We start from the raw sequence: 26908 nt of genomic DNA, 5'->3' as shown, positions 1-26908 counted from the left end.
GAACCAAGGTTTTTTCTTGTCCTTGTTAGAGGACTATCATTATATGCTATTATAAATTTAACTTTATGTTCTCCCTCCAGTGATTATGTCAAATTGTATTGCATTATGATCACTATTGCTTAGTGACCCCAATACAATAACCCCTTGCACAGTCATGCATTCCAGCTGCCCCTCTCATCAGTTCTAGGACCAGATGCCCCATGAAGAAATCTTTTATAGCGTCAAGAAATCTAACTTCTCTACCATGACCAGATGTGATATTGTCCCAGTCAATACTAGGGTAGAAATATTCTATTATTATTGTGTTGGCAAATTTTTTTCTTTTTTTTAAATTTCAGCTAGCAGTCTGATTCTTATTTTTAGCCAGGTGGCTGGTAGATTATACCCACTGCTATACTCTTTCCCATTACACATGGCATTTCTATCTATTTGGATTCCACAATGTATTTTGTTTCCTGCAGGTTTTTTATCATGCTTGGTTCTATGCTATCTTTTACATATAGTGTTACCCCTCCACCAATTTGATCTGCCCTTTCATGCCGATATAATTTATACCCTTGTTATCAGAGTGTCCTTTCTAGCACATCTCTGAAATTCCTATAATTCCTATAATCTTGTGTAATGGCATACATTATAACTCAAATAAATGCAAAAGAAGAGCCAATGAATCCCAAAATAAAATGCAAAAATACAGAAAATGGAAATAAGGAAAAAACACCATGGTTTTTCACAAAAACAGACTACCAAAAAGGTTATATCAAGGTATCAGCAAGCCTGTTGGTGCCCAAAGAAACACAACAGAGGCCACCTGGTCATCTCATTCATTCACATTGTAAGATAAAAACATTTTTATGATAATTTTTAGAGAATTGCATCTAAAAAATATATGTCCTTAGAAAACCAGTCTCATTCCTTTAAAAAAAAGAAGCCCGACATGGCCAATGTTTTGCACACCAAAACTTCTTCAGGGGCAAACAGATTCCATAGTCTTTATTTGCTAAGAGTTAATATGACTGTTGACAGGTATAAATCTGCCTGACAACATGCACCAAAGATCAGGCAAGATGCTCCTGTGTCCAATGACCCAGCTAAAGGGAGGGTTGCATCTTTACAGAGACTCAGACAGACAGCACACAAGGAACATGTAGAAAAGAGGAATTATTGTGTGCCAGCCTGGCTACAGTTAGCAGAGAGCATGAAGAAGTTGCCCAGGTGTCAGGGTAAAATGGTGACCCAGAGTTGAGACATTTGTGGTCAGAAAGGGGGACTATACTGGGCTTAGGGGTAGGAAGTGTATCTCAATGCCCTTTTTTGGTGCATGGTAAATAGCAAAATTCAAGAGGTCTGGGTAACATGATGGGGGGGGGGGAGGATAGTAAGAGTATATTTAAGAAAGAGATGTAATAGCTAGCTCTATGAAGGAGTTTGGAGAGCAGTCAGACACTGCGTTCTCTTTCCTTCCCCCAATACCTTGGAAACCAAAGTCAAAGTTTCCTTACAATAAAGATTTCATTATTGGCCATACTTGGTTCTCTTGTGTATTGGTATTGGAGCTAAACATACACTAAGGAGGTTATTTACTAAAGCTAGCGCACGCGGAAAGGGACGTTTCACATGTGAAAGTCCCTTTTCGCGTGCAATAGCAAAAAAAAGGGCGGAGTCGGGGCAGCGTCTGCCCTGGAAGAGGAGGAGTCGGGGCGGACACCGCGAGGACATCGCGGAGAGTGAAAAGGTAAGAACCCTTTTCGCTGCCCATTTCGCGCCCAATAGCACCACCTTTTATGATGGCGATATTGGGTGCAAAAGCTGGCAGCGATCGTATCGCAGAGGTGTGATTGCTACCAGCTTTCGCAAGCCCGCCCCCTGTTAGCTCGCGATTCAGGGAGCCTTGCGACATTGGTAAATCTAGGCCTTAGAACAACATCAAACATTTGTGTCAGAAGGCAATTATATAAGAAATACAATGATCAACACTTATCTGGAGTCTGCAAATCCATACTTTATCCACATAAACAGAACATCTCACAAATCATAAAATGGAGAACCTCAGTGGCAGAGCATCTTCCTCAAAAAGCTATGTTTACAGAAAATCTGGTGATGTGATGATGTCAGCAAGTGACAAATGATTAGGAACCTACTACAATAGAAAGCTGTCTGAAATAGAAAGGATGATTGGAGTAAAAGTCATAAAAATACACTGAAATCTAAATCAGTATTAAGGACATCTATTTCAATTGTATTTAATTTGTATATCCAACATAGTTCAAGATGTAAGAATTTAAAATCAAAGTCACCACCTCAACAATTCATAGATAACTGATCACTGACACAAAAATCATCAAAAGAATGTGCATATCCATCACAATGTCCAATTAAATGTGCAGTAGTTTTAATCATTTGCTTGGTTTTCCCCATGTACTATTATTCAGCACATGGACATTCAATGATATAGACTAGTGGTGTACATACATTTTTTTTAATTTATGTTTCATTTTTGGGTCTGGGATGGGACATTTCAGTCCACTCCCTGGATCAAAAAACTTTTTTCATCCCAATTTTGTATAAAAAAAAAAAGCAAAAATACCCCCACCCCAACCCTTCAAATTTAACTAAATACAAGCCCCCACCATTCTGACCCCCCCAAGACTTGCCAAAAATCCCTGTGGTCCAGCGGGGGTCCCGGGAGCAATCTCCCGCTCTTGGGACCCTCGCTGGACCACCAGGGATTTTTGGAAAATCTTGGGGGGGTCAGGTGGGGGGGGTTGTATTTAATTAAACTTGAAGGGTTGGGGTGGGTTTGGGTTTTTTTTTTTTAGTAGATGTACCCTCCCCCCCAAAAAAAAAAAATGATAGGAAAAATCACACAGAATTTTGTGGGATTTCCTTTCATTTTTTTTTGCTTTCCAAACTGCAACGAAATAGGAAAAATCATCTTTATTTTCTATTTCGTTGCAAACAAATGCAGACCACTAATATAGATAACACCTGTAGATATACAGGTGGTGGAAAGTTTTTAAAAATGGTAAAATTCACTAATGATTTGAAAATGGAGGATGTATTCATGAAAACTTGGCAAGCAGAACAGCTACCTCAGGGTTGATGTGATTTAGTGGTGATATCTTGAATTAATGACTGCTGAATATATGAGCCAAGTAGTCTTGCACATGCAAGTCTTTAATTTTTCCCAGCAGTGCATTGGCAGTTTCTGTCTTCTTTCCTTCTGAAGGAAACTGGCATGATTTTATCATACAAGAAAGCCTTAAAATAATCCCCTTCTTTTTTTTTTTTTTCAATTGTTTCTTTATTGAATTTTTTCAAATGATATACATACAACATAAAAATATGTTACTTCACAATCCAAAAATATAATTCTAAATTTGAGAACAAATAATAATTTCCTATATAAAAAAAAAAACATATAATCATCTAACTTTTCTCAAATTTGGACTCTAATAATGAGAGGGATCTGATTATCAAATAAATTTCCATACTTACAAATCATGTGGAGGGACAACTACTTCTTTATTCTCTATTGTATCTCCTAGAGTCATTTCTTGGTTACTTTTTGGATTTGATTTGTCTTGCAAGAAATTTTCTAATTGTAATGGTTCATTGAAACTGAATTTCTTGCCCTGGAAATTTATAAAACATCTAAATGGATATCTCATATAAAACGTTGCTCGGATTTCCAGGGTCTTACTTTTCAGTTCCAAGAATCGTTTTCTACGGACCTGAGTATTTTTTGAAACATCTGGAAACATATAAATCTTTTTACCACAAAACTGCAGATCCTTATTTCTAAAGAATTTCTCCAATAAACATTCTTTTTCACTCTCAACCATAAAAGATACAAAGAGAGTTGCTCTACTATTGATGATATATATTGATTCCTCTAAAAATGTAGTAATTCCAATGCTATTTTCCTCACTTATCCTGTTCTTATCATATCGAGGTACAAAATAATATATTTTTGAAAAAGATGGTATATCTTTTTCGTCATACATCAAGATTTCTTTTAAATACTTTATTAACATTTCTCTTGGAGATAGTAACCTCGTTATTGGGAAGTTAACTAGTCTTAAGTTTTTTACTCTTATCAAGTTCTCCAAGTTTTCTAAATCATAATGTATCGAAGTATTATCTCTAACTAATACATTTTCTATTTTCTGTAAACTATCTATTTTCCCTGTTGTTTCATTCATCAATGTTTCTACAGCACTCAATCTTTTACCTTGTTCTGAAATTCACGTCGTATTAACACTAATTAGAGAAGTGAGCGAAGAATTAACTTGCGTCAAATTCATGTCCAATTTCACCAGAAACCTCCACAGATCCGAGAGGGTCACTGGAAGGGTCCACAGCCGATATCTGTGGACTACCAACAGTTACCACTGGACTCCTTTCCTGTGCCTCACTTGAAGTATCTCTGAGGCACACAGAAAGGTCAGACACATCCGCCGCAACTTGCACACTTCCTGCACTTACGTTGGATGCATCTTTCCCATCCTGTTGGTCCTCTCCTGGATTCTTGTGCCGTTGAGGGGGAGTTACTGCGTTGCCTGGACTCAGCGAGGCTTCCGACGAGTCTCGCAAACTGTCCATCTTTGGCAAACCCTGCCGACTTACATGGGCGTCCATGGGTCCAAGCTTAGGTGTTGTCATTGCAGGAGACGAAGTGGTAAATCTGGCCTTTCTTTTGCGGCCCATCAAACCGCAGATGTTTTCCTATCCAGCCAAATCCCAGTCAAAGCCGGTCTAAGCCGCGTGCGCCATAGTCTCTCGGGTTTTAAAGACCCGGACTCCTGATGATGACATAAGTCCTCTATCTCAGCTGATGTTAATTTGCTGGCTTTCAGTTACTCACTGCTCGCTTCTAGTTGTTTTGTTAGCGTGCGTTTTCACTCCGGGGACTCCAATCAGGGCGACTAGTTGTCACTCTGACTCTCACTCGGCCAGACCCCCAAAATAATCCCCTTCTTGCCCCCAGACTTGCCACAGTACCATAGAACTTGCAGAAATAATTTGTTACTTGTGCACATGTTGCAAATTTTGAAATACGTTATTAGATTCCTTGGCTTAGGGGGAGAGAGTTTATCACCCATTTCCCCCCTTTACAATAACCTTATATTATCTAGCTGTACATTCCCTCTTGTCTTTAAGGAATGGAGGGCGTTAGGATCGGTAACATTAACCCAGCTTCAATCACTAGTATAAGACTTCGATTTTAGTCCTGAATCCCAGGACCAATAACTGCAAACTGGCAAACTGTAGCCGTTAACCTGCGTTTAGTGTGATCTTTGCAATCTTAAATGGTATGGAAGCCTTTCTTAGCAATCAGAAACATAGAAACATAAAAATGATGGCAGAAAACCCCCAAAATAACCGTCCAGTCTGCCCAGCAAGGTTATGCTAGTATCGGCAGCATTGTGCAAGTTACTCTCATGCTTATCATTTTCCAAGACCGTAAATTTCAGGGCCCTTGGATGCTGTCTGAATCCAATTTCCCCTAATCCCTGGCTTGGAGGCAGAGCAATGATGGAGGCATGTCAAAAGTATAAGGCTTAATGATTAAGGGTAGTAAAAGCCGCCTTAGCTAGTTACCCCCATGTTTATTTGTGAATGCCTCTGTGGCAGTAGCCACAGAGGCATTCACGGAGCGGGATGCCAGTGGCCAGTGGTTGGTGTTCCACCTTCACGGAGCGGAAGGATGGAGGGCTGCCATCTCAAAAAACAAAAAAAAAAAAACAAACAAGCAAACAAAACAGGGGTGGGTAAGGGGCAGGGGTGTGGCCTGCTGGTTGCGGCAGTTGCTACCCCTGATTGAGCTGGTTGTTCACTAGGATGGCGCTGCTCTCTGCATTGGTGGAGGGGTGGAAGGGAATTGGGGCCGGAGGGTGCTGGAAGCCAATAGAGATGGGTGGGAGGGAGAAAAAGGGGGGGAAAAAATGGATAAACTGCGTAGCTTGCTGGGCAGACTGGATGGGCCGTTGGTCTTCTTCTGCCGTCACTTCTATGTTTCTATGTTCCCCAAACCGTAAAAGCCGGGGCCCTCGTTGGTTGCTGTCTGAATGCAGTTCCCCTTTTCCCACTGCCGTTGAAGCAGAGACCAATGATGGAGTTGCCTTAAGCCTTGATACTGCAACACCAGCATGCTACCCATAGTTACTTCCAATGCCTTCTTTTCTTTAATTCCATTCTCTTGCCTTTAGGGATCCATAGTATTTATACCATGCCCCAATTGAATTCCTTCACTGTTTTCATCTTCACAGTCTCCTCCAGAAGGGCATTCACCACCCTCTCCATGAGGAAATATTTCCTGACATTGGTTCTGAGTTGTCTTCCCTGGAGTTTCATTTCAAGACCTATTGATTTCTTTCCAATGGAAAAGGTTGGATGATTGTGCATCATTAAAATCTTTCAGGTATCTGAAGGTCTGTATCATATCTTTCCTGCACCTCCTCTCTTCCAGGGTATACATATTTACATCCTCTAGCCTCTCTTCAGAAGTCTTCCAGTGCTGAATTCTCACCTATTTGGTTGGTCTTCTTTGGATCACCTCAAACCTGTCTTTATCCTTTTTGAAATACGGGCACCAGTACTGAATGCAGTACTTCAGGTGAGGCTTCACCAAGGACCTGTAGAAGGGCATTATCACCTCTTTTTTCTTACTGGTTATTCCTCTCTCTATGCAGCCCAGCATTCTTTTGCCTTTAGCTATCGCCTTGTCACATTGTTTCGCCACCTTCAGATCACCAGAAACTATCACACCAAGGTTCCTCTACTATACATGCACATAAGTCTTTCACGGCCCATCACAAACTAGGGATGTGCAGAAGAAAAAAAAAGGTTTTGATTCATTTTTCATTTCGCCAGGACCCAAATTTGTTGCATTAGTTTCACAGGGGGAAAAGCCAATTCATTGGGAGATACCAGTTCCAGAGATGGTTTACAGGGTTGGACAGTAGACAGACAGGCACAGCGTTTGAGGTCAGGCCCTAGTAGTGACGTAAGGGCTGGATGGGCAGGCACCGCATTTGAGATCAGGCCCTTGTAGTGATGTAAAGGCTAGATGGGCAGGCGCAGCATTTGAGGTCAGGCCCTTGTAGTGTTGTAAGGGCTGGACAATGGACACTGAAAGGCACAGTGTTTGAGGTCAGGCCCTTGTATTGACATAGGGGCTGGACAGTGGACAGACATGCACAACATTTGAGGTCAGGCCCTTGTAGTTATGTAAGGGCTGAGCAGACAGGCACAATGTTTGAGGTCAGGCCCTTGTAGTGTCATAAGAGCTGGACAGTGGATACTGCAGACAGGCACAGCGTTTGAGGTCAGGCCCTTGTAGTGACATAAGGGCAGGACAGTGGACAGACAGGCACAGCGTTTGAGGTCAGGCCCTTGTAGTGACATAAGGGCAGGACAGTGGAGAGACAGGCACAGCGGTTGAGGTCAGGTACATGTGCTGATATTATCTGGAGCATATGAGGCAGTTGGAGCTGCTGCAAGGCTTTAAATTGCTTTTATTCATCTTGTCATTCATAGGGAAAATTTGGAAACCCAAGAAAAGGCATGTTTATTTTCAAAAACACTAGCATTTCAATCAACTCTGGAGCCAGCCTTGAGCAGTGAGGGCTCATGATATCCCCTGTCATTGAAAATACATATTCACTGGGCACACTGGTTGGTGGTCATGACAGATATCGCTGAGCCACTTTGGCTAGGTGTGGCCAGACAGTGGACTTGTGTGCCCAATATACCAGTGGATTTGTCTGCATGTCCTCTATGGGCTCTGTGAGATACCGTGTCCCTGACATTTGTGCTGGTGTCTCCTTTGCTTGGGTGTGCTGAGAGTCCTTCTTGCCAGCAGCTTTTGCTCTAGCCCATTCCAGAACAGATGCTTTTTTATGGGCAACATGGCTTTGGCGTACTAAAGTGGAAGAGGAAGTACTAGCTGTCACTGAGAGTGTTGCTCCTGCTTGGGCTTGCACTACTCTCTGAAGTGCCCGCTTTTTCCTCCTCTGCTTCATTCCTAATCTGTCTCTGCCTATGGTGCTATGGTGTTTATTAACAGCAGGTCCTTCACAAATGTGAGGAAATCAGACTGTAGGGCGAGATTCCCTTTCACAGGGGGATCATAGACTGTGGCGAGCATGTATTTGTGGAATTTTGTTATAGCTCTTAATCTCTCTTGCACCTGCTTCTGCAAAGATTCCAGACAATGCAGCACCTCTACTGTCATTCCCTCTTCCTGTTTAAAGCCCTGCACATTTTTCTCCAGAAAATTTATAGGGATGATGTCAGCCAATGTGGCACTTCTGGAACTCAGCTCCTCCGTGGCATCCTTGAAGGGCTGCAGATGGTTTACCAGCTGATTCATAACTAACCAATCATGAATGATGCCCTAGGGGAATCTGCACACTTATGTCCATTGCCACAGAATGTTCATAAAGGGGTGCTGCTGCTCCACTTACCCCTGCAGGATCATATAGGTAGAATTCCACCGGGTGCCATTGTCTTGAATGAGATGCTTGTGAGGCATTGCCAAATCAGTCTGCTTTTCTCAGAGAACCTGACTTGCCTTCACACTTCTGTGGAAGTGCACTGATATGTTCCTGCACTTGTGTATTAACATATGCAGGTATTCATTCTCTTGGTGATTGGACTCCAACCCAAGAGCTGACTTCACTACCAGATGCAGAGTGTGTGCAAAACATCGGATGTTCTGAAAGCACCCATCACATATTGCCTTTACCATGTTTGCAACATTGTCTGTGGCAAAGAACCCTGCCTGAAGATTCCTGTCTTGCTGGTGATGCTGCCAGCCCACCAGCATCTGTCTGATGCATGCTAGAATATTGGCTGGGGTATGGGCATCGTCCATCAGGTGGGTGTGCAGTAAAGCCCACTTCCACCCTGACACTTGTTCTCTAATAGAGCTACTGCTTGCCCCTGTCTCAACCAGGTCCCATCAGTGTGCTGTCAGGGAGTGGTAAGAGTGTGCAGCATTCATGGTGGTCCAGATATTGCAGGTGAAATGCACACTCCCCTGTGCCTTAGCTAGCAGCACTTGGATGCGTCTGTGACACTGGTTGTACAGGCTGGGGATGACCTTTCTGCTAAATGTGGTTCAGGAGGGGACTTTGTAATTTGGAACTAGGATCTACAGCAAATGCTTGAAACCACATTCTCCACTACCTGCAAGGGCTGATCATCAAGGGCAATCATTTCCCCATTGCTCCTGGTTATAAAATTTGAGGCTACCTGCCTCCGTCCTTGGAATAGCATTACTGAACACCAGCCCATTTCCTCCATGGTGGGTTGTCACTTATGACACATGGCAGGGGGCTGCTGGCTTGCCACCTGGCTACTAGAAGGGGCTGAGGGCATGGGGTGACTCTGCTCCTTTTCAGCCTGGAAAAAGGGGTCCCCTGATTGGTACTACCACCATCCCCAGATGGCAGTACCGTTGGGTGTTGCTTCTGCAAATGATGCATTATGCCAAAATTAGTTAGTGTCCATTTTGTTTGCCTCTGCTAATAGTCCTGGCATAGTAATTACACTGGATAAAATGCGGGTCCTCTGTCACTTTAAAGTGGCTCCAGATAACAGATTTCTTTTGTGATCCCTTCTCTATAGCCTTTGGGGTGGATGCTGGCACTGGAGTTGAAGTAGTGGGTGCAACCTGAGATAGAATGCCAGGGGCATCAGTGTGCCTGTGCTGACTGCTCTTCCTCCTCCTCATCATCAGTTTCATCTCTCCCCTGCAGCACTGAAATTGAGGCTAAGACAGAACTAACTAATCTTCCTAAACCTTCTTCAGCAATTACTTCTTCCATTTCTGATGATGAAAATCCCACACAAGATGAGTCTTCATCAGAATGAGAAACAAACAGTGCCTGCGCTAAATTTTCAGTGCTAAATTGAGTCTGCTGTCACACTGCTACTTTTGGGTATCACCCTTTTGTGTTGCATGACTCAGCCTCCCTTTCCCTCACCTCCAAAACTACAGGGTCAGAAACATTTGGTGGCAGTGCATCATCTTTAAATTTCAGATTTTTCCAGATGGAACTGCCTGCCCCTCCAGAGATTTTAGATTGGAACAGCTCTTTTTTTAACTTTAATGGAGGCCTAGCACTGCCATTTGAAGTGCCTCTTCTGCCAGTCCCTATCACTCGACCACGAGAGAACACATACTGAAATCATTCAAACACCAATAACCCTAAGAAATAACCAAAAAATTGAGCTAGCCGAAAAAGTAAGGAATCTGGGAGTAATAATGGACCCAGAAATCAACCTGAAGTAACACACTGTCTCCTGTCAGTCAACCAGTTTGCAATCCATGCTACTGCCTTGGCACCCACTCCCAAGCTTCTCATTTTGTTCATAAGTCTCCTATGTGGGACCGTATCAAAAGCTTTACTAAAATCCAAGTAAATCATATCCAGCGTTCTTCCCTGATCCAATTTTCAAGTCACCCAATCAAAAATTCAATCTGATTTGTCTCACAGGACCTTCCCCTGGTGAATCCATGATACCTCAGGTACAGCAATACTGATGAATATACCAGAGACATTGCAATAATATACCATGGTATCCATGTGGGTAAATTTGGTAAATCCACATCACAGTCTCTTATTGATGCATATATTGCAGACAGATTTCATGCTGGAATGTAAACCATGGAAATCTATATGGATCTCCACTCATCACATTTCCATCTGTGCAAACTGGATGGCTTTGATGATTAGACTACTGCAGTGCATAGAACATATAGAACACCAACCTATTACTATTAATTTCTTCCAGGCATTGCTAATACTTGTTGGAGGGGTTGTGGGAGGTTTGCACCTTCAAACATATGTTGTGGCATTGTCAAAATGTTTGTTACTTTTGGTCCTTATCTACATAGGAATTTGCTGATATTTTAGGTTCCCAGTTTATGTTGGACCAATGTTGGGACTACTGGGTAGATGGGAGGGTTTTTTGATTCCAGTTAAGTATAGAAAGCTGGTTGGCCAATTGCCATTAGCTGCTAGATTTACTATTGCTACCTTTTGGAAATCGAGCCCCCAACAGTATTATTGGTGTATTCAAATGCATGATATAGCTGATGTAGAAAAATTGCAAACCAATTTTTAAAAAATGCAAATTTCAAATATGAGCAAATCTGGGATCCCTATGTGAGAGTTTGTGCATACTCTTATTTGTTTATTTTTATTTTGTTAATATAAAATCTGTTCATTTTTATTGTCCCTACTTCCTTCCTTTATTGCACTTTTCTACTCTGATGTTAATTCGGGTCTCTATGTGTTCCTGCACTTGGTTGTGAATGTACATGCCTTTATCTTCTTTTTCAGTTAGCTGTGAACTGTGTTTTAGAATGGTGTTGAAACTCATTGTACGGTGGAAAAAGTTGTTAAATAGTTACTAAAAAAAAGCACTACTCTGAGTACAGATCCCTGAGGCTCTCCACTGTTTACTTTTCTCCATTGAGAAAAGTAAACATTTAATCCTACTCTCTGTTTCCTGTCTTCTAACCAGTTTGTAATCCTCAAAAGTAAGTTGCCTTCTTAATTTTCATAGAAGCCTCTCATGGGGGACTTTATCAAACACCGCTGAAAGTGCAAATACAATACACTACTAGAGATGTGAATCGTGTCCTCGATCGTCTTAACGATCGATTTCGGCTGGGAGGGGGAGGGAATCGTATTGTTGCCGTTTGGGGGGGTAAAATATCGTGAAAAATCGTGAAAAATCGTAAAAAATCGAAAAAACGTAAAATCGCAAAACCGGCACATTAAAACCCCCTAAAACCCACCCCCGACCCTTTAAATTAAATCCCCCACCCTCCCGAACCCCCCCCCAAATGACTTAAATAACCTGCGGGTCCGGCAGCGGTCCAGAACGGGCTCCTGCTACTGAATCTTGTTGTCTTCAGCCGGCGCCATTTTCCAAAATGGCGCCGATAAATGGCAGCGGCCATAGACGAACACGATTGGACAGCAGGAGGTCCTTCCGGACCCCCGCTGGACTTTTGGCAAGTCTTGTGGGGGTCAGGAGGCCCCCCCCAAGCTGGCCAAAAGTTCCTGGAGGTCCAGCGGGGGTCAGGGAGCGATTTCCCGCCGCAAATCGTTTTCGTACGGAAAATGGCGCCGGCAGGAGATCGACTGCAGGAGGTCGTTCAGCGAGGCGCCGGAACCCTCGCTGAACGACCTCCTGCAGTCGATCTCCTGCCGGCGCCATTTTCCATACGAAAATGATTCGCGGCGGGAAATCGCTCCCTGACCCCCGCTGGACCTCCAGGAACTTTTGGCCAGCTTGGGGGGGGCCTCCTGACCCCCACAAGACTTGCCAAAAGTCCAGCGGGGGTCCGGAAGGACCTCCTGCCGTCCAATCGTGTTCGTCTATGGCCGCCGCCATTTTTCGGCGCCATTTTGGAAAATGGCGCCGGCTGAAGACAACAAGATTCAGTAGCAGGAGCCCGTTCCGGACCGCTGCCGTTCCGGACCGCCGCTGGACCCGCAGGTTATTTAAGTCATTTGGGGGGGGGGTTCGGGAGGGTGGGGGATTTAATTTAAAGGGTCGGGGGTGGGTTTTAGGGGGTTTTAGTGTGCCGGCTCACGATTCTAACGATTTATAACGATAAATCGTTAGAATCTCTATTGTATTGTGTTCCATAACGGTTTAAGACGATATTAAAATTATCGGACGATAATTTTAATCGTCCTAAAACGATTCACATCCCTATACACTACATCAAACGGCTCACCCCTATTAACCCCTTAAAAAATGTAGCAGATTTGTGAGGTAAGACTTCTCTTGGGTAAATCCATGCTGGCTGTGTCCTATTAAACCATGTCTATCTATATATTGTGTGATTTTATTCTTTAGAATAATTTCCTAATTTTTCCCCAGCACTGAAGTCAGCCTTAACAGTCTATAGATTACAGGATCAATCCTGGAGTCCTTTTTAAATATTGGGGTTACATTGGCTACCCTCCAGTCTTTAGGTACAATGGATGATTTAAATCAGTGGTCCCCAACCCTGTCCTGGGGGCCCACCAGCACTACCTCCATAACATGAAAATTTTTTCTCATGCATATTCATTGTGGATATCCTGAAAACCCAACTGTTGGTGGGCCCCCAAGACAGGGTTTGGGACCACTGATTTAAATGATAGGTTACGTATTAAAAGTAATAGATCTGAAATTTCATTTTTGAGTTCTTTCAGAACCCTGCAGTGTATACAGTCTGGTTCAGGTGATTTGCTACTCTTCAGTTTGTCAATCTAGCCTACTATACCTTCCAGGTTCACTGTGATTTGTTTCAATTCATATGAATCATAACCCAACATCCTCATTAGTAAACACCAAAGAAAATAAATTAATTTAGTCTTTCCAGGATGGCCTATTCTTCCTTTAGTGCCACTTTAAACCTTCGATCACCTAATGGTCCAACCGGCTACTTTGTAGGCTTCCTGCTTTGGATATTTTTTATTATGAGTTTTTGCCTCTACAGCCATCTTTTTACATTTAACTTGCCAATGCTTATGCTTTTTCTATTTTCTTCAGATGGATCCTTCTTCCAGTTTTTTAAGGAAGCTCTTTTGGCTAAAGTAGCCCCTTTCATCTCACCTTTTAACCATGCCAACAGTCATTTGACCTTTCTTCCACCTTTCTTAGTGCATGGAATGCACAGAACTTACCACTGTGCCATTGGCGAGCCCTATACATGTTTTATCTATATGCGTGCCTAAAGTTCTGATATTCTCTCTTTAAACTTTATATGAACAATTGATTTAATCCAAATTGCTCCAAAGCATATGCATGCAAGTGCCCCTCTAATCATAAAATCTCTAACATTTATGCTGATTTGTACCTTCTGGATTTCTTTGAGGGTGAAGTAAAAAGAAGAAAATATAGTAAAATGTAGTTAGCATATCTTTGTAGAACATGTTGGCCAAAAAAAAGCCTATGGACACTAGGGTGTGTAGTTTGTTTTTTTGAGTGTGTGTGTCATTTTCAATTTATGTTGGTTTTTGCTTGATTTCATTTTTAAAATGCTTTGTTGTATTTTTTTCAGTTTTCCTTAATTACATGCAGGCCGATACAGTAAAGTCCGTGGGAGAGCGGGCGAATACCCGCTCTCCTGGCGCATGCACCAGCTACTCGCCGATGCACGCGATTCAGTATTTAAATTAGGCCCGGAGGTAAAAACGGGCAAAAGGAGGTGCTAGGGACACTAGTGCGTCCCTAGCGCCTCCTTTTTGACAGGAGCGGCGGCTGTCAGTGGGTTTGACAGCCGACGCTCAATTTTGCCGGTGTCGGTTCTCGAGCCCGCTGACAGCCACGAGCTTGGAAACCGGACGCCGGCAAAATTGAGCATCCGGTTTTCAGCCCGACAGCAGTGGGCCAAATTCAAATTTTATTTTTTTTTTAACTTTTTTTACTCTTCAGGACCTCCGACTTAATATCGCCATGATATTAAGTCAGAGGGTGCACAGAAAAGCAGTTTTTACTGCTTTTCTGTGCACTTTCCCTGTGCCGGAAGACATTAGCGCCGACCTTTGGGTCGGCGCTAATTTCTGAAAGTTAAATGTTCGGCTTGGCTGCACATTTTACTTTCTGTATCCCACGCGCATACCTAGTAGGGCCTTCAACATGCATTTGCATGTTGAGGGCGTTATTAGGTGCCGCGGGTTGGACGCGCGTTTTCCTCCCCTTACTGAATAAGGGGTAAGGGAAAACGCACGTCCAAGAACAGGCTAACAGTGCGCTCTGTCGGAGCGCACTGTACTGTATCGGCCTGATGATTAGTGAGCACTGACCGGTTAATGCACCCTAACGGAACTTAGTGCGCACTAAGACAAAACTAAAAAAAAAAATATGTTGGCATTTTTTCTTTTATTTTATGGTTCCAAAGAAATGAAACAAAATAGACAAATTTGTTGACATTAAATATCTCATTTTAAATGAATGTGGATCCCTATCCCTAATGGACACAAAGAGATCTTTACAATGACAATTTATGACACAACTTGTTTATTCCTCAGTTTTCTATTCTATATAATTTTCTCACCATTTGTCTTATCTTCCATTTTTTATCTTTCCTTTCTCTCTAGTATATTGTCCTGCTTTTCTGCTCCCCAGTTCTTTTGCCAGTTATCAGTTTAGATATTTATAATATACCTCTTGAAATGCCTCCTCAAGTATGCATGCTATAGAAGACCATTCATACATTTCACCAGATTGAGGGAGGTCAATTTTCAGTCAATTTATCCAGGTAAATGACTTTGAAAATTGCCCTCCTCAACTCATTTGAACCAAGTTTAGGTCACAAAATCAAATAAACCAAATTGTCTTTATCATGAGGTCCTGTAAGGCATCAGTGCATGATGTATAAATGCCAGTTTGGAACACACTAAGGTAAGCAGGAGATATTAAATTGGTTCCATTATACACAAAATGCACTCTAGTTCAAATCTAGTCATTTCTCTTAGACAGGAACTTGCATTTTTTAGTAGCTATATCAATAAAGAGCATAGTAAAGCATTAGCAGTAAAATTATGTGACTAATTAACAACTACAGGGGAGTTAAAGTCTTTGTTAAAATTTACAAATCAACTACCAAAAAATATAAAAAAAATATTTGCAAGAAATTACATGAACTTATTGAATTTGTCTATTCCCAGAGGCACCATGAAACCTCACAGTGCAAATGCACATGTCAAGGAGACTGCAAGACTGTGTATTCAAGCATTTCAGATTATATAATAGAATGATAAAAATCAGGATTGCCTTATCAAATAATCCTTGATGAACAGGATCTTTTGTTACAATTCATGCTCTGATTAGGTGCACTTCTTCTCTCAATATCTTTGAGCTTTTAACAGAAACAGTACTTTAAGAGTATTCATGTTACCATAGGCTACAAGGATGAGAAACAATTTGCTATAGGGAAAAATTATGATGCAGGACATTTCTGGGAAACTGAATCAATTTCCAATATTCATGTTTTAGGCTGACTCAAAATTTGACATATAAGACATTATAAATCTCATTATAACATGCAAGAACATTGGTATACCTTTTTGTATATGCTGAGCCATTGGCCTGATGTCACCAACATCTGGAAATGGGTGGAGAAAGAATGTTGAGCATGCTTCAACCATAATGTCAGCTCAGACCAAAGGCAAGGCGGAAAAAACAAATAACCACACTTCATGGTGCATAATGCTTCTTTATTGAATCTTTATGGCTAGAAATTCCTTGTATGTCGGGGAAGACTATAGTGATAGGAGTATACTACCATCCACCTGGTCAAGATGGTGAGACGGACAGTGAAATGGTAAGAGAAATTAGGGAAGCTAACCAAATTGGTAGTGCAGTAATAATGGGAGACTTCAATTACCCTAATATTGACTGGGTAAATGTATCATCAGGACACGCTAGAGAGATAACGTTCCTGGATGGAATAAATGATAGCTTTATGGAACAATTGGTTCAGGAACCGATGAGAGAGGGAGCAATTTTAGATCTAATTCTCAGTGGAGCACAGGACTTGGTGAGAGAGGTAACGGTGGTGGGGCCGCTTGGCAATAGTGATCATAATATGATCAAATTTGATTTAATGACTGGAAGAGGAACAGTGTGCAAATCCAAGGCTCTCGTGCTAAACTTTCAAAAGGGAAACTTTGATAAAATGAAATAAATTGCTAGAAAAAAACTGAAAGGAGCAGCTACAAAAGTAAAAAATGTCCAAAAGGCATGGTCATTGTTAAAAAATACCATTCTAGAAGCACAGTCTAGATGTATTCCAGACATTAAGAAAGGTGGAAAGAAGGCAAAACGATTACCGGCATGATTAAAAGGGGAGGTGAAAGAAGCTATTTTAGCCAAAAGATCTTCATTCAATAATTGGAAGAAGGAACCAACAGAAGAAAATAGGATAAAGCATAAATGTTGGCAAGTTAAGTGTAAGACATTGATAAGACAGGCTAAGAGAGAATTTGAAAAGAAGTTGGCTGTAGATGCAAAAACTCACAGTAAAAACTTTTTAAAATATATGCGAAGCAGAAAGCCTGTGAGGGAGTCAGTTGGATTGTTAGATGATTGAGGGGCTAAAGGGGCACTTAGAAAAGATAAGGCCATCGCGGAAAGATTAAATTATTTCTTTGCTTCGGTGTTTACTGAAGAGGATGTTGGGGAGGTACCCGTAATGGAGAAGGTTTTCATGGGTAATGATTCAGATGGACTGAATCAAATCACGGTGAACCTAGAAGATGTGGTAGGCCTGATTGACAAACTGAAGAGTAATAAATCACCTGGACTGGATAGTATACACCCCAGAGTTCTGAAGGAACTAAAAAATGAAATTTCAGACCTATTAGTAAAATTTGTAACATCATTAAAATCATCCATTGTACCTGAAGACTGGAGGATAGCAAATGTAACCCCAATATTTAAAAAGGGCTCCAGGGGCGATCTGGGAAACTACAGACCAGTTAGCCTGACTTCAGTGCCAGGAAAAATAGTGGAAAGTGTTCTAAGCATCAAAATCACAGAACATATAGAAAGACATGGTTTAATGGAACAAAGTCAGCATGGCTTTACCCAGGGCAAGTCTTGCCTCACAAATCTGCTTCACTTTTTTAAAGGAGTTAATAAACATGTGGATAAAGGTAAACCGGTAGATGTAGTATACTTGGATTTTCAGAAGGCGTTTGACAAAGTTCCTCATGAGAGGCTTCTAGGAAAAGTAAAACGTCATGAGATAGGTGGTGATGTCCTTTCGTGGATTGCAAACTGGCTAAAAGACAGGAAACAGAGAGTAGGATTAAATGGACAATTTTCTCAGTGGAAGGGAGTGGACAGTGGAGTGCCTCAGGGATCTGTATTGGGACCCTTACTTTTCAATATGGGCTGGATTTTAAAAGACCTGCGTGCGTAATTCCGGCCGGATTTACGCACGCAGGGCACTCGCACGCTGGCACACCTATTTTACATAGGCCGCCGGCGCGCGCATAGCCCCGGGACGCGCATAACTTCTGGGGCTTCGTAAAAGGGGCGGGTGGGGGCGTGTCCGGTGCTTGTCCGGGGGGTCAAGGGGCGGTTCGGGGTGGGACTGGGGGCATGGCACTGGCCCGGGGACGTGGTCGAGGCCTCCGGACCAGCCCCCCGGGTCGCGTGATGGCGCGCCAGCAGCCCGCTGGCACGCGCAGATTTACACCTGCTTTCGGCAGGCGTATGGTTCCAATCGTTCCTGAAGAATAGATCCTATAAGGTCAAGATCAATAACAAAGAATCACTCCCAATCAAATCTAACCGAGGTGTCCCGCAAGGATCATCCCTTTCCCCTACTCTTTTTAACATTTATCTGATACCTCTCTGCCATCTACTCTCCAGTCTCAAATTAAAGTTCTACATTTTTGCGGACGAATTCCCTGCAAAAAACCTGGACACACTGGAACAATTGCTTAAAGTCTATCAACATCCTGCTATCCAGCCTAAACCTTATACTTAACTCAAATAAAACGGAAATCCTCATCATCTCGCCCGTTGAAAACCACACGCTCATCAACTCCCAAAGCGCATCACAATTCGCAAAATCATCCATCAACCACTCCCCCTCCGTCAGAGACTTAGGAGTACGACTTGATAATCAATTCAACTTAAAATCCTTCGTCCTCAACACTACTAAAGAATGTTTTTACAAACTCCAAGTTCTCAAAAATCTGAAACCCCTCCTGCATTTCAGCGACTTCCGTTTAGTAGTTCAGGCTACCATTCTGACAAAATTAGACTACTGCAACTCTCTTCTCCTAGGCCTTCCTGCCATAACCACCAAACCCCTACAGATGGTCCAGAATGCAGCTGCGAGGATACTCACTAATTCAAATAAAAGTGCCCACATCACACCAATTCTACACCGGCTGCACTGGCTCCCTATAAAATCCAGGATCACCTTCAAAACGTTAATGATGATCCACAAGGACATTATCGACAGCGCCCGCCTCAATCTCAGCACACAAATGCGCCTCCACTCATCACAAAGACCTATCAGATATGCTTACAAAGGATCTCTATATGCCCCTCTGGTCAAAACCTCACTAAGAAAACGAGCAATCTCCACAGCCGGGCCCACCCTCTGGAACTCAATGCCTCCAGAACTTTGACAAGAAACATGTCATCAAACTTTCAAGAAACACCTAAAAACATGGCTTTTCCGACAAGCCTTCCCGGAATCTCAAGAACACTCGGACACCGGTCAAAGGGCATAACAGCTAACTACAAGACCCACGATCACTCACACTTCCCTTAACGACCAATTACGACTGCTTTGGACAATTCTTATGTCATCAAAGAACCCCTGGTGGATGCATCAAGTCATGACACGCCCACTAACATTGTTCGCTGTTACATGTAACATTCAGATTTGTTCCTTTTAATTCTTTGGTTACGTCTAGCTATCCTGTTTTATGTTTATTACATTGTTCGATTCATTCATTTACAACTTCTTAACAGTTACGTTCTATTCTTCGGACACCTTGTTTTAATGTAACGCCTTAGCCGCGCCTGTTCTGTTATAATGGAAACCGATTTGATTTGATATTTGTATCAAGAATGTCAGTATACAAAAATTCTAAATAAATAAATAAATAAATACATCTGCCAACAAAGTTGGGGGGGTTTAGATAGGGCTGGGGGGGTCGGTTAGGGAGGGGAAGGGAGGGGAAGGTGAGGGGAGGTGGAAGGAAAGTTCCCTCCGAGGCCGCTCCGATTTTGGAGCGGCCTCAAAGGGAACACCCCCTTGTGCGCCGACCCCGTATTTTATAAGATACGCACGGCTATGAGCATATCTTATAAAATCCAGCATACTTTTGTTCGCGCTTGGTGCACGAACAAAAGTACGCGCACGCGTAAATTTATAAAATCTACCCCTATATTTATAAATGATCTGGAAAGAAATATGACGAGTGAGATAATCAAATTTGCAGATGACACAAAATTGTTCAGAGTAGTTAAATCACAAGCAGATTGTGATAAATTGCAGGAAGACCTTGTGAGACTGGAAAATTGGACATCCAAATGGCAGATGAAATTTAATGTGGATAAGTGCAAGGTGATGCATATATAGAAAAATAACCCATGCTATAATTACACAATGTTGGGTTCCATATTAGGTGCTACAACCCAAGAAAGAGATCTAGGCATCATAGTGGATAACACATTGAAATTGTCGGTTCAGTGTGCTGCGGCAGTCAAAAAAGCAAACAGAAAGTTGGGAATTATTAGAAAGGGAATGGTGAATAAAACGGAAAATGTCATAATGCCTCTGTATCGCTCCATGGTGAGACCGCACCTTGAATACTGTGTACAATTCTGGTCGCCACATCTCAAAAAAGATATAATTGTGATGGAGAAGGTACAGAGAAGGGCTACCAAAATGATAAGGGGAATGGAACAGCTCCCCTATGAGGAAAGTCTAAAGAGGTTAGGACTTTTCAGCTTGGAGAAGAGACGGCTGAGGGGGGATATGATAGAGATGTTTAAAATCATGAGAGGTCTAGAACGGGTTGATGTGAATCAGTTATTTACTCTTTCGGATAATAGAAAGACTAGGGGGCACACCATGAAGATAGCAGGGGACACATTTAAAACTAATCGGAGAAAGTTCTTTTTTACCCAAAGCACAATTAAACTCTGGAATTTGTTGCCAGAGGATGTGGTTAGTGTAGTTAGTATAGCTGTGTTTAAAAAAGGATTGGATAAGTTCTTGGAGGAGAAGTCCATTACCTGCTATTAAGTTCACTTATAGAATAGCCACTGCCATTAGCATTGGTAACATGGAATAGACTTAGTTTTTGGGTACTTGCCAGGTTCTTATGGCCTGGATTGGCCACTGTTGGAAACAGGATGCTGGGCTTGATGGACCCTTGGTCTGACCCAGTATGGCATTTTCTTATGTTCTTAGGGATGTGTTGATAATGTCAGATAATTGTTTGGCTACTACGTTTGATATGGATTTTAGGTATTTAGTGGGGATTGCATTGGTGGGGTGAGTGGTAGAATTTATTTTTTTTAATGATTTTTTTTCAATTTCTGAGGAGGAGGTGGTTTCGAAGGCATCTAAGATGGCATCATGGTTTTTTGGAAGGATGGGTATGTTTGTGTTGGAAGTAGGAAATTTGGCTGTGAGGTTTGTGATTTTATCATTGAAATAGAAGGCGAGAACGTTGCATTTGGTTTTGGATTCCTTGTCAGATATAGCTGGAGGGGAGGTCGGCTAAATATGAGAAGAGGGTTTTGGTGTTGAATTGGAAGTCATGAATTTTCTTACTGTAAAAATTGTGTTTAGTTGTGAGGATGGTGGTTCTATAATTGTGTGGAGAGAGTTTGTATGTGGTTAGTAGACTGGGGGTGGGGTTGTTGTGCCATTTGTTTTCTATGTTCCTTAGGGAACATTTTAATTTTTTTAGTTTGGTGGTGTACCAGGGTTGTTTGTTGTTATGTGACAGGTTTATTTCTTTAGTTATTAGGGGACAGTATTTGTTTGCAATATTGTTCCATGTTCAGAGGGCAGAGTCTTTTATTTTTCACTTTTTGCAGCACTTCAAAGTGAATTACATTCAGGTACTGTAGGTATTTCCCTATCCCCAGAGAGCTCACAATTTAAATTTGTACCTTCGGCAATGGAGGGTAAAGTGACTTGCCCAAGATCACAAGGAGCAACAGCGGGACTCAAACGCTGGTCTCTTGGTTTGTAGCCCACTGCTCTCACCACTACGATACTCCTCTACTCCAGAGTCAGTGTTAGTGAGGTCTAGATCATTTAGAGCTTCGGGGAGAGATTCGATCAGGTCACTTATGTTGCATGGTTTTCTGAATTGTATTGTGTAGTTGGGAAGGGAGGGGGATGGGGGTTTTGTTTATGGATAGGTTTGCTTTTATCGTTGTATGGTCAGACAATGGGACAGGAGTGCAGGAGGGTGTTTCTGAGTGTTGTATAAATGAATTTATGAATCCAGTGAGTGTCCTGCTTTGTGTGTGGGGGAGTTGATGATTTGTTTGAAGCCCATGGCATTAAGTGAGGTCAGGACGGCTTCACAATTGGTGGTTAGGGGGAGGGAGTCAATGTGTAAGTTGAAGTCACCTAGGATGATTGTTAGGGTGTCCAAGTCAATGGTTTTGGTGATCAATTTGATAAGGGGGAGGCATTGCTTTCGAGGAGTCCTTGGGGGGAGTATACTAGACAGACTTGGAGATGGGTGGATTTGAAGAAACCTATTTCAAGTCATGGTGGTGCATGGATGGTCTGCTGAACGAGTCTGAATTCTTTCTTTGTTGCTAGAAGTAGTCCACTGCCTCTGCTGTTGTTCCTTGGGATGGAGATAATATCATAGGCATGAATTGGTAGTTGGTTTATGAGTACTATGTCCATTTGTTTGAACCAGGTTTCGGTGATGGCGCATATGTCAGGTTTTTGGTCTAGTAGGATGTCCTTTAGGATTGGGGTCTTTTTTTTACTAGTGATTGGGCATTGAATAGCATTAGAGAGAAGGCTGTGAGGCCAAGTAGTTGGGTCAGAGGTGATATCATGATTGGGATAAATGCTGTTGGGAGAGCGGTGGGATTTCTGAAGAGGGATTTTCTGAAATGGTGGGTTTGTCTTTTGATCTTTGGTATGAGGTCTGATTCCATGTTTGATATGTATATGTTATTATTATGAGATGGGTGAGGTATGGTGAAGGTGATGGGGGCTGGTGGCTCTGTCGGTATGGGTATTGAGGGGAATAGGAGAGGGGGAAACTAGGTTTTCTTGTGTGATTTTTGGTGTGGCTTCAAAAGTTAGAAAGCTGCAATGGGGGGAGTAGACATTTTGGTATGGAGTGTGGGAACAATGAGATTTGTTTAGTAGGTTGGGAGGGGGTTGTCAGGGGAGGGGGACTATGGAGGGGTGGCAGGGTACAGTGGTAGAGTGGGCTCTGCAGAGGTAAAGAGAAGGGTGTTCTTTGCAGTTTTATTTCTGTGGTTGCTGGAGGTTGCTGAGGTTAGGAGATGTCTTTGAGTTCAGCTTCCTGTTGGTAGATTTAAGTGTGGTGGGTGCAGCTCAAAGAGGGCAGCACAAAGGGGCGCACCAAGGGGCATGCCCCTTTGGTTGTGTACCTTCGACGCGCGATGCCCGGTGTCTAGGGCTGGTGCCTGTCTTTAAAACATTTGGGTCACAGCTGCTGATGTGGTCAAAGGGCGGAACTGTAGGCCACATGGGGGAGCTGCGCCTGGAGGCATCCTCGGGACCGTCGGCAGGCACTGGGTGGCTCAGGGACACAGATGGGTCAGGGCACCGGTTGCACTGAGCGTCCGGTGGTGAGTGTCAGTGAGGTAAGGTGGCTGGAGGCAGGCCGGCGCCTGCCTTTAAAACTTCTGGGTTGAAGCCGCTGACGTGGTTGAGGGGTGGGACTGTAGGCTGCATGGGGGAGCTGCGCCTGGAGGCGTCCTCGGGGCCATCGGTGGGCACTGGGTGGCTCAGGGACCCCGATGGGTCAGGGCGCAGCACCATTTTCTAAGATGGTACCAGCCATCCATTGCTCCTTCCATGTGACAGGGGCTGACCAATAGCACCGGTAGCCCCTGTCACATGGTAAGGGCAAAGGGCAACCAGCACCATTTTGTTTACTGGCAGCCGATGGCCCGAGGGCAAGAGATTGCTCCCGGGACCCATGCTGGACCACCAGGGACTTTAGGCAAGTTTTGGAGGGGTCGGGAGGATGGGGGGGGGGGGGGTTTGTGATTTGAAGGGTTGGTGTGGGTTTGTTTGTTTTTTTTATAAATGTGCCCCTCCCCCCCACACTAACCCAAACAACGAATTTTCCCCTAAGTTCGGGGAAAATCTGTCTTGGGATTCGGGTCCTCCGACCCATACCGAATTGGACAATTTCTTTGAAATTTTCAAATTTGGCAAAAACGAATGCACATCCCTAGTGTATGCCTATATAATATATGTTGTAAGTAATATTTTTACTTCAGAAAATTGTACTTTGAATGTCTATTTTCCATATGCAATCTGCCTTTTTCGGTTAGGGAAGTTAAGAAATTTTAAAATGAAAAAGAATGCATACGTTTTAATTATGTGGGGGAGGGAAGGGGAAATGAAAGGTTGTAAGATGTGTCTAGGGCATCTAATATCCAAGTATCAGCTCTAGGAGAGTGTGTCACACACAGAGACTCCCACCATTCACCAACCTCTCACACCGCCAGGGGGCAGATCCTGGAGAAGGGTGGGGAGCAGGCAACAGGGAATGGAGGGTGTCTATTTTAAGACCCAGGAGGTTGGGAGGCCAAAGTCCGCCCTCCCCTATTAAACATTTCTCCAGTGCCCTCTAGTGTGGACACAGAAGACTAAGAACAAAAAAATAACAGACCCATAAACAGAGTGGTTAGAGCAGTGGGCTGTAAAAAAGGAAAGCCAGGGTTTAAATCCTATTGCCATTCCTTTTGACCTTGGGCAAGCCACTTAACCCTCCATTGCCTTCCCCTTTCCCTGGCCCTCAGTGATTTTACCTGCACCGGGCTTTGGGGGGGAGATGCCATTTCATCCTTCGCCTCAGGCAGCAGATTGCCTTGAGTCATCCCTGTTGCTATTCTTAGGGAAACCAGAGCTATATCTCTGTGTATCCAGTGAGGTAATATTGTCTCCTTGGACACTTGGGCCGAGGAATGATTGGCTCTACCTGCTGGGAGGAACCCTGCAAGTTCTCACAGTTGGCAGGCGGACCAAGTGAAGCAGAGGCCGATCAGGACCTTCACCTATACCAGCCCACATTCCCCTCTGGTCTCTGCTGATGACAGGAGAGGAGATCCAAGGCCAGGTTATTATTGCAGGCAGGTGGTCAGATGATATGAGGGTCCAGGCAACGATCAGAGGCAGGAGCAGTCAGGCATATTCAGACTCCATCAAAGGTCAGGGGCTGGCAGCGGTCAGGCATATCCAGGCAAAGGTCAAGGCAGGCAGTGGTCGGGCATATCCAGATCTAGGCAAAGGTCAAACTGTGTTTCCATCTGGGGAAGGAGAAGAGGGACAGATAGGACTGAGGCAGGCAAGGAATAGTGCAAACAGGGCAATGAAGAATGGAACAGGCTGAGACAAGGACTGGAAGAAGTAGACAAGGACTCGATGAGGCTGAGATGAAGACTGGAGCAGGCTTGGATGAAGAATGAAAAAGGCTGAGACGAAAACTGAAACAGGATAGGATGAAGACTGGATCAGGCTGAGACGAAATTTGGAACAAGCTGGGACAAGACTGGAATGGCAAGGAACCAACACACACTACTTTCAGTAGCTGGCCCTGTTTCTGAGGCAAGTTGCATCTGGGAAGCTGTCTTTCTAAGAACATGTCATACTGGGTCAGACCAAGGGTCCATCAAGACCAGCATCCTGTTTCCAACAGTGGCCAATCCAGGCCATAAGAACCTGGCAATGGTGCCGATGTCATCAGTATGGGCTGCGGGGACTTTTCTGCCACATTCCCTTTAAAAGTGGAGAGGTCATATGCATGCGTGCCTAGGGAGAAGCGCAGCATGTTATGTTGGTGGCATCCCGCTGTGATGTGCTAGTGGCATTTTCACTGAGCTGAAGAGTCATGTGGCCAGTCTGGCACCTGAGATAAGGGTGGCGGTTTGCAGCGATAGCCCATGAACAGCCAAACGCAACAGGTAAAACTTGGATGATACCAAAATCTCCAACAGGGTTGATAGGAAACTTTGGAAAATATAAGGAGGGATCTAGCAAAGCTTGAGAAATGATCTAGGGTCTGGCAGCTAAGACTTAATGCTAAAAAATGCAGAATCATGCATTTAGGATACAAAAAAAGCAAGGGAGAGGTACAATATTAGAGCTGAAATTCTTCTAAGCATGAAGAAAGAGTGGGATTGGGGTATGATTCTATCTGATGATCATAAGGTAGCCAAACAGGTGGATAAAGCAACAGAAAAAGCCAGAAAGATGCTTGGCTGCATAGTGAGAGGAATGGTCAGCAGAAAAAGGGAGGTGATGTTGCCCCTATATAGGTTCCTAGTGAGATCCTTACTGTTCAATATATTTATAAATGATCTGGAAAGAAATACGACGAGTGAGATAATCAAATTTGCAGATGACACAAAATTGTTCAGAGTAGTTAAATCACAAGCAGATTGTGATAAATTGCAGGAAGACCTTGTGAGACTGGAAAATTGGGCATCCAAATGGCAGATGAAATTTAATGTGGATAAGTGCAAGGTGATACATATAGGGAAAAATAACCCATGCTATAATTACACGATGTTGGGTTCCATATTAGGTGCTACAACCCAAGAAAGAGATCTAGGTGTCATAGTGGATAACACATTGAAATCGTCGGTTCAGTGTGCTGCGGCAGTCAAAAAAGCAAACAGAATGTTGGGAATTATTAGAAAAGGAATGATGAATAAAACGGAAAATGTCATAATGCCTCTGTATCGCTCCATGGTGAGACCGCACCTTGAATACTGTGTACAATTCTGGTCGCCGCATCTCAAAAAAGATATAATTGCGATGGAGAAGGTACAGAGAAGGGCTACCAAAATGATAAGGGGAATGGAACAACTCCCCTATGAGGAAAGACTAAAGAGGTTAGGACTTTTCAGCTTGGAGAAGAGACGACTGAGGGGGGATATGATAGAGGTGTTTAAAATCATGAGAGGTCTAGAACGGGTAGATGTGAATCGGTTATTTACTCTTTCGGATAGTAGAAAGACTAGGGGACACTCCATGAAGTTAGCATGGGGCACATTTAAAACTAATCGGAGAAAGTTCTTTTTTACTCAACGCACAATTAAACTCTGGAATTTGTTGCCAGAGAATGTGGTTCGTGCAGTTAGTATAGCTGTGTTTAAA

Source organism: Rhinatrema bivittatum, chromosome 7 (genome assembly GCF_901001135.1).
Source record: "Rhinatrema bivittatum chromosome 7, aRhiBiv1.1, whole genome shotgun sequence".
In the NCBI taxonomy this organism is placed as follows: Eukaryota; Metazoa; Chordata; class Amphibia; order Gymnophiona; family Rhinatrematidae; genus Rhinatrema; species Rhinatrema bivittatum.
This window is presented reverse-complemented; position numbering follows the sequence as displayed.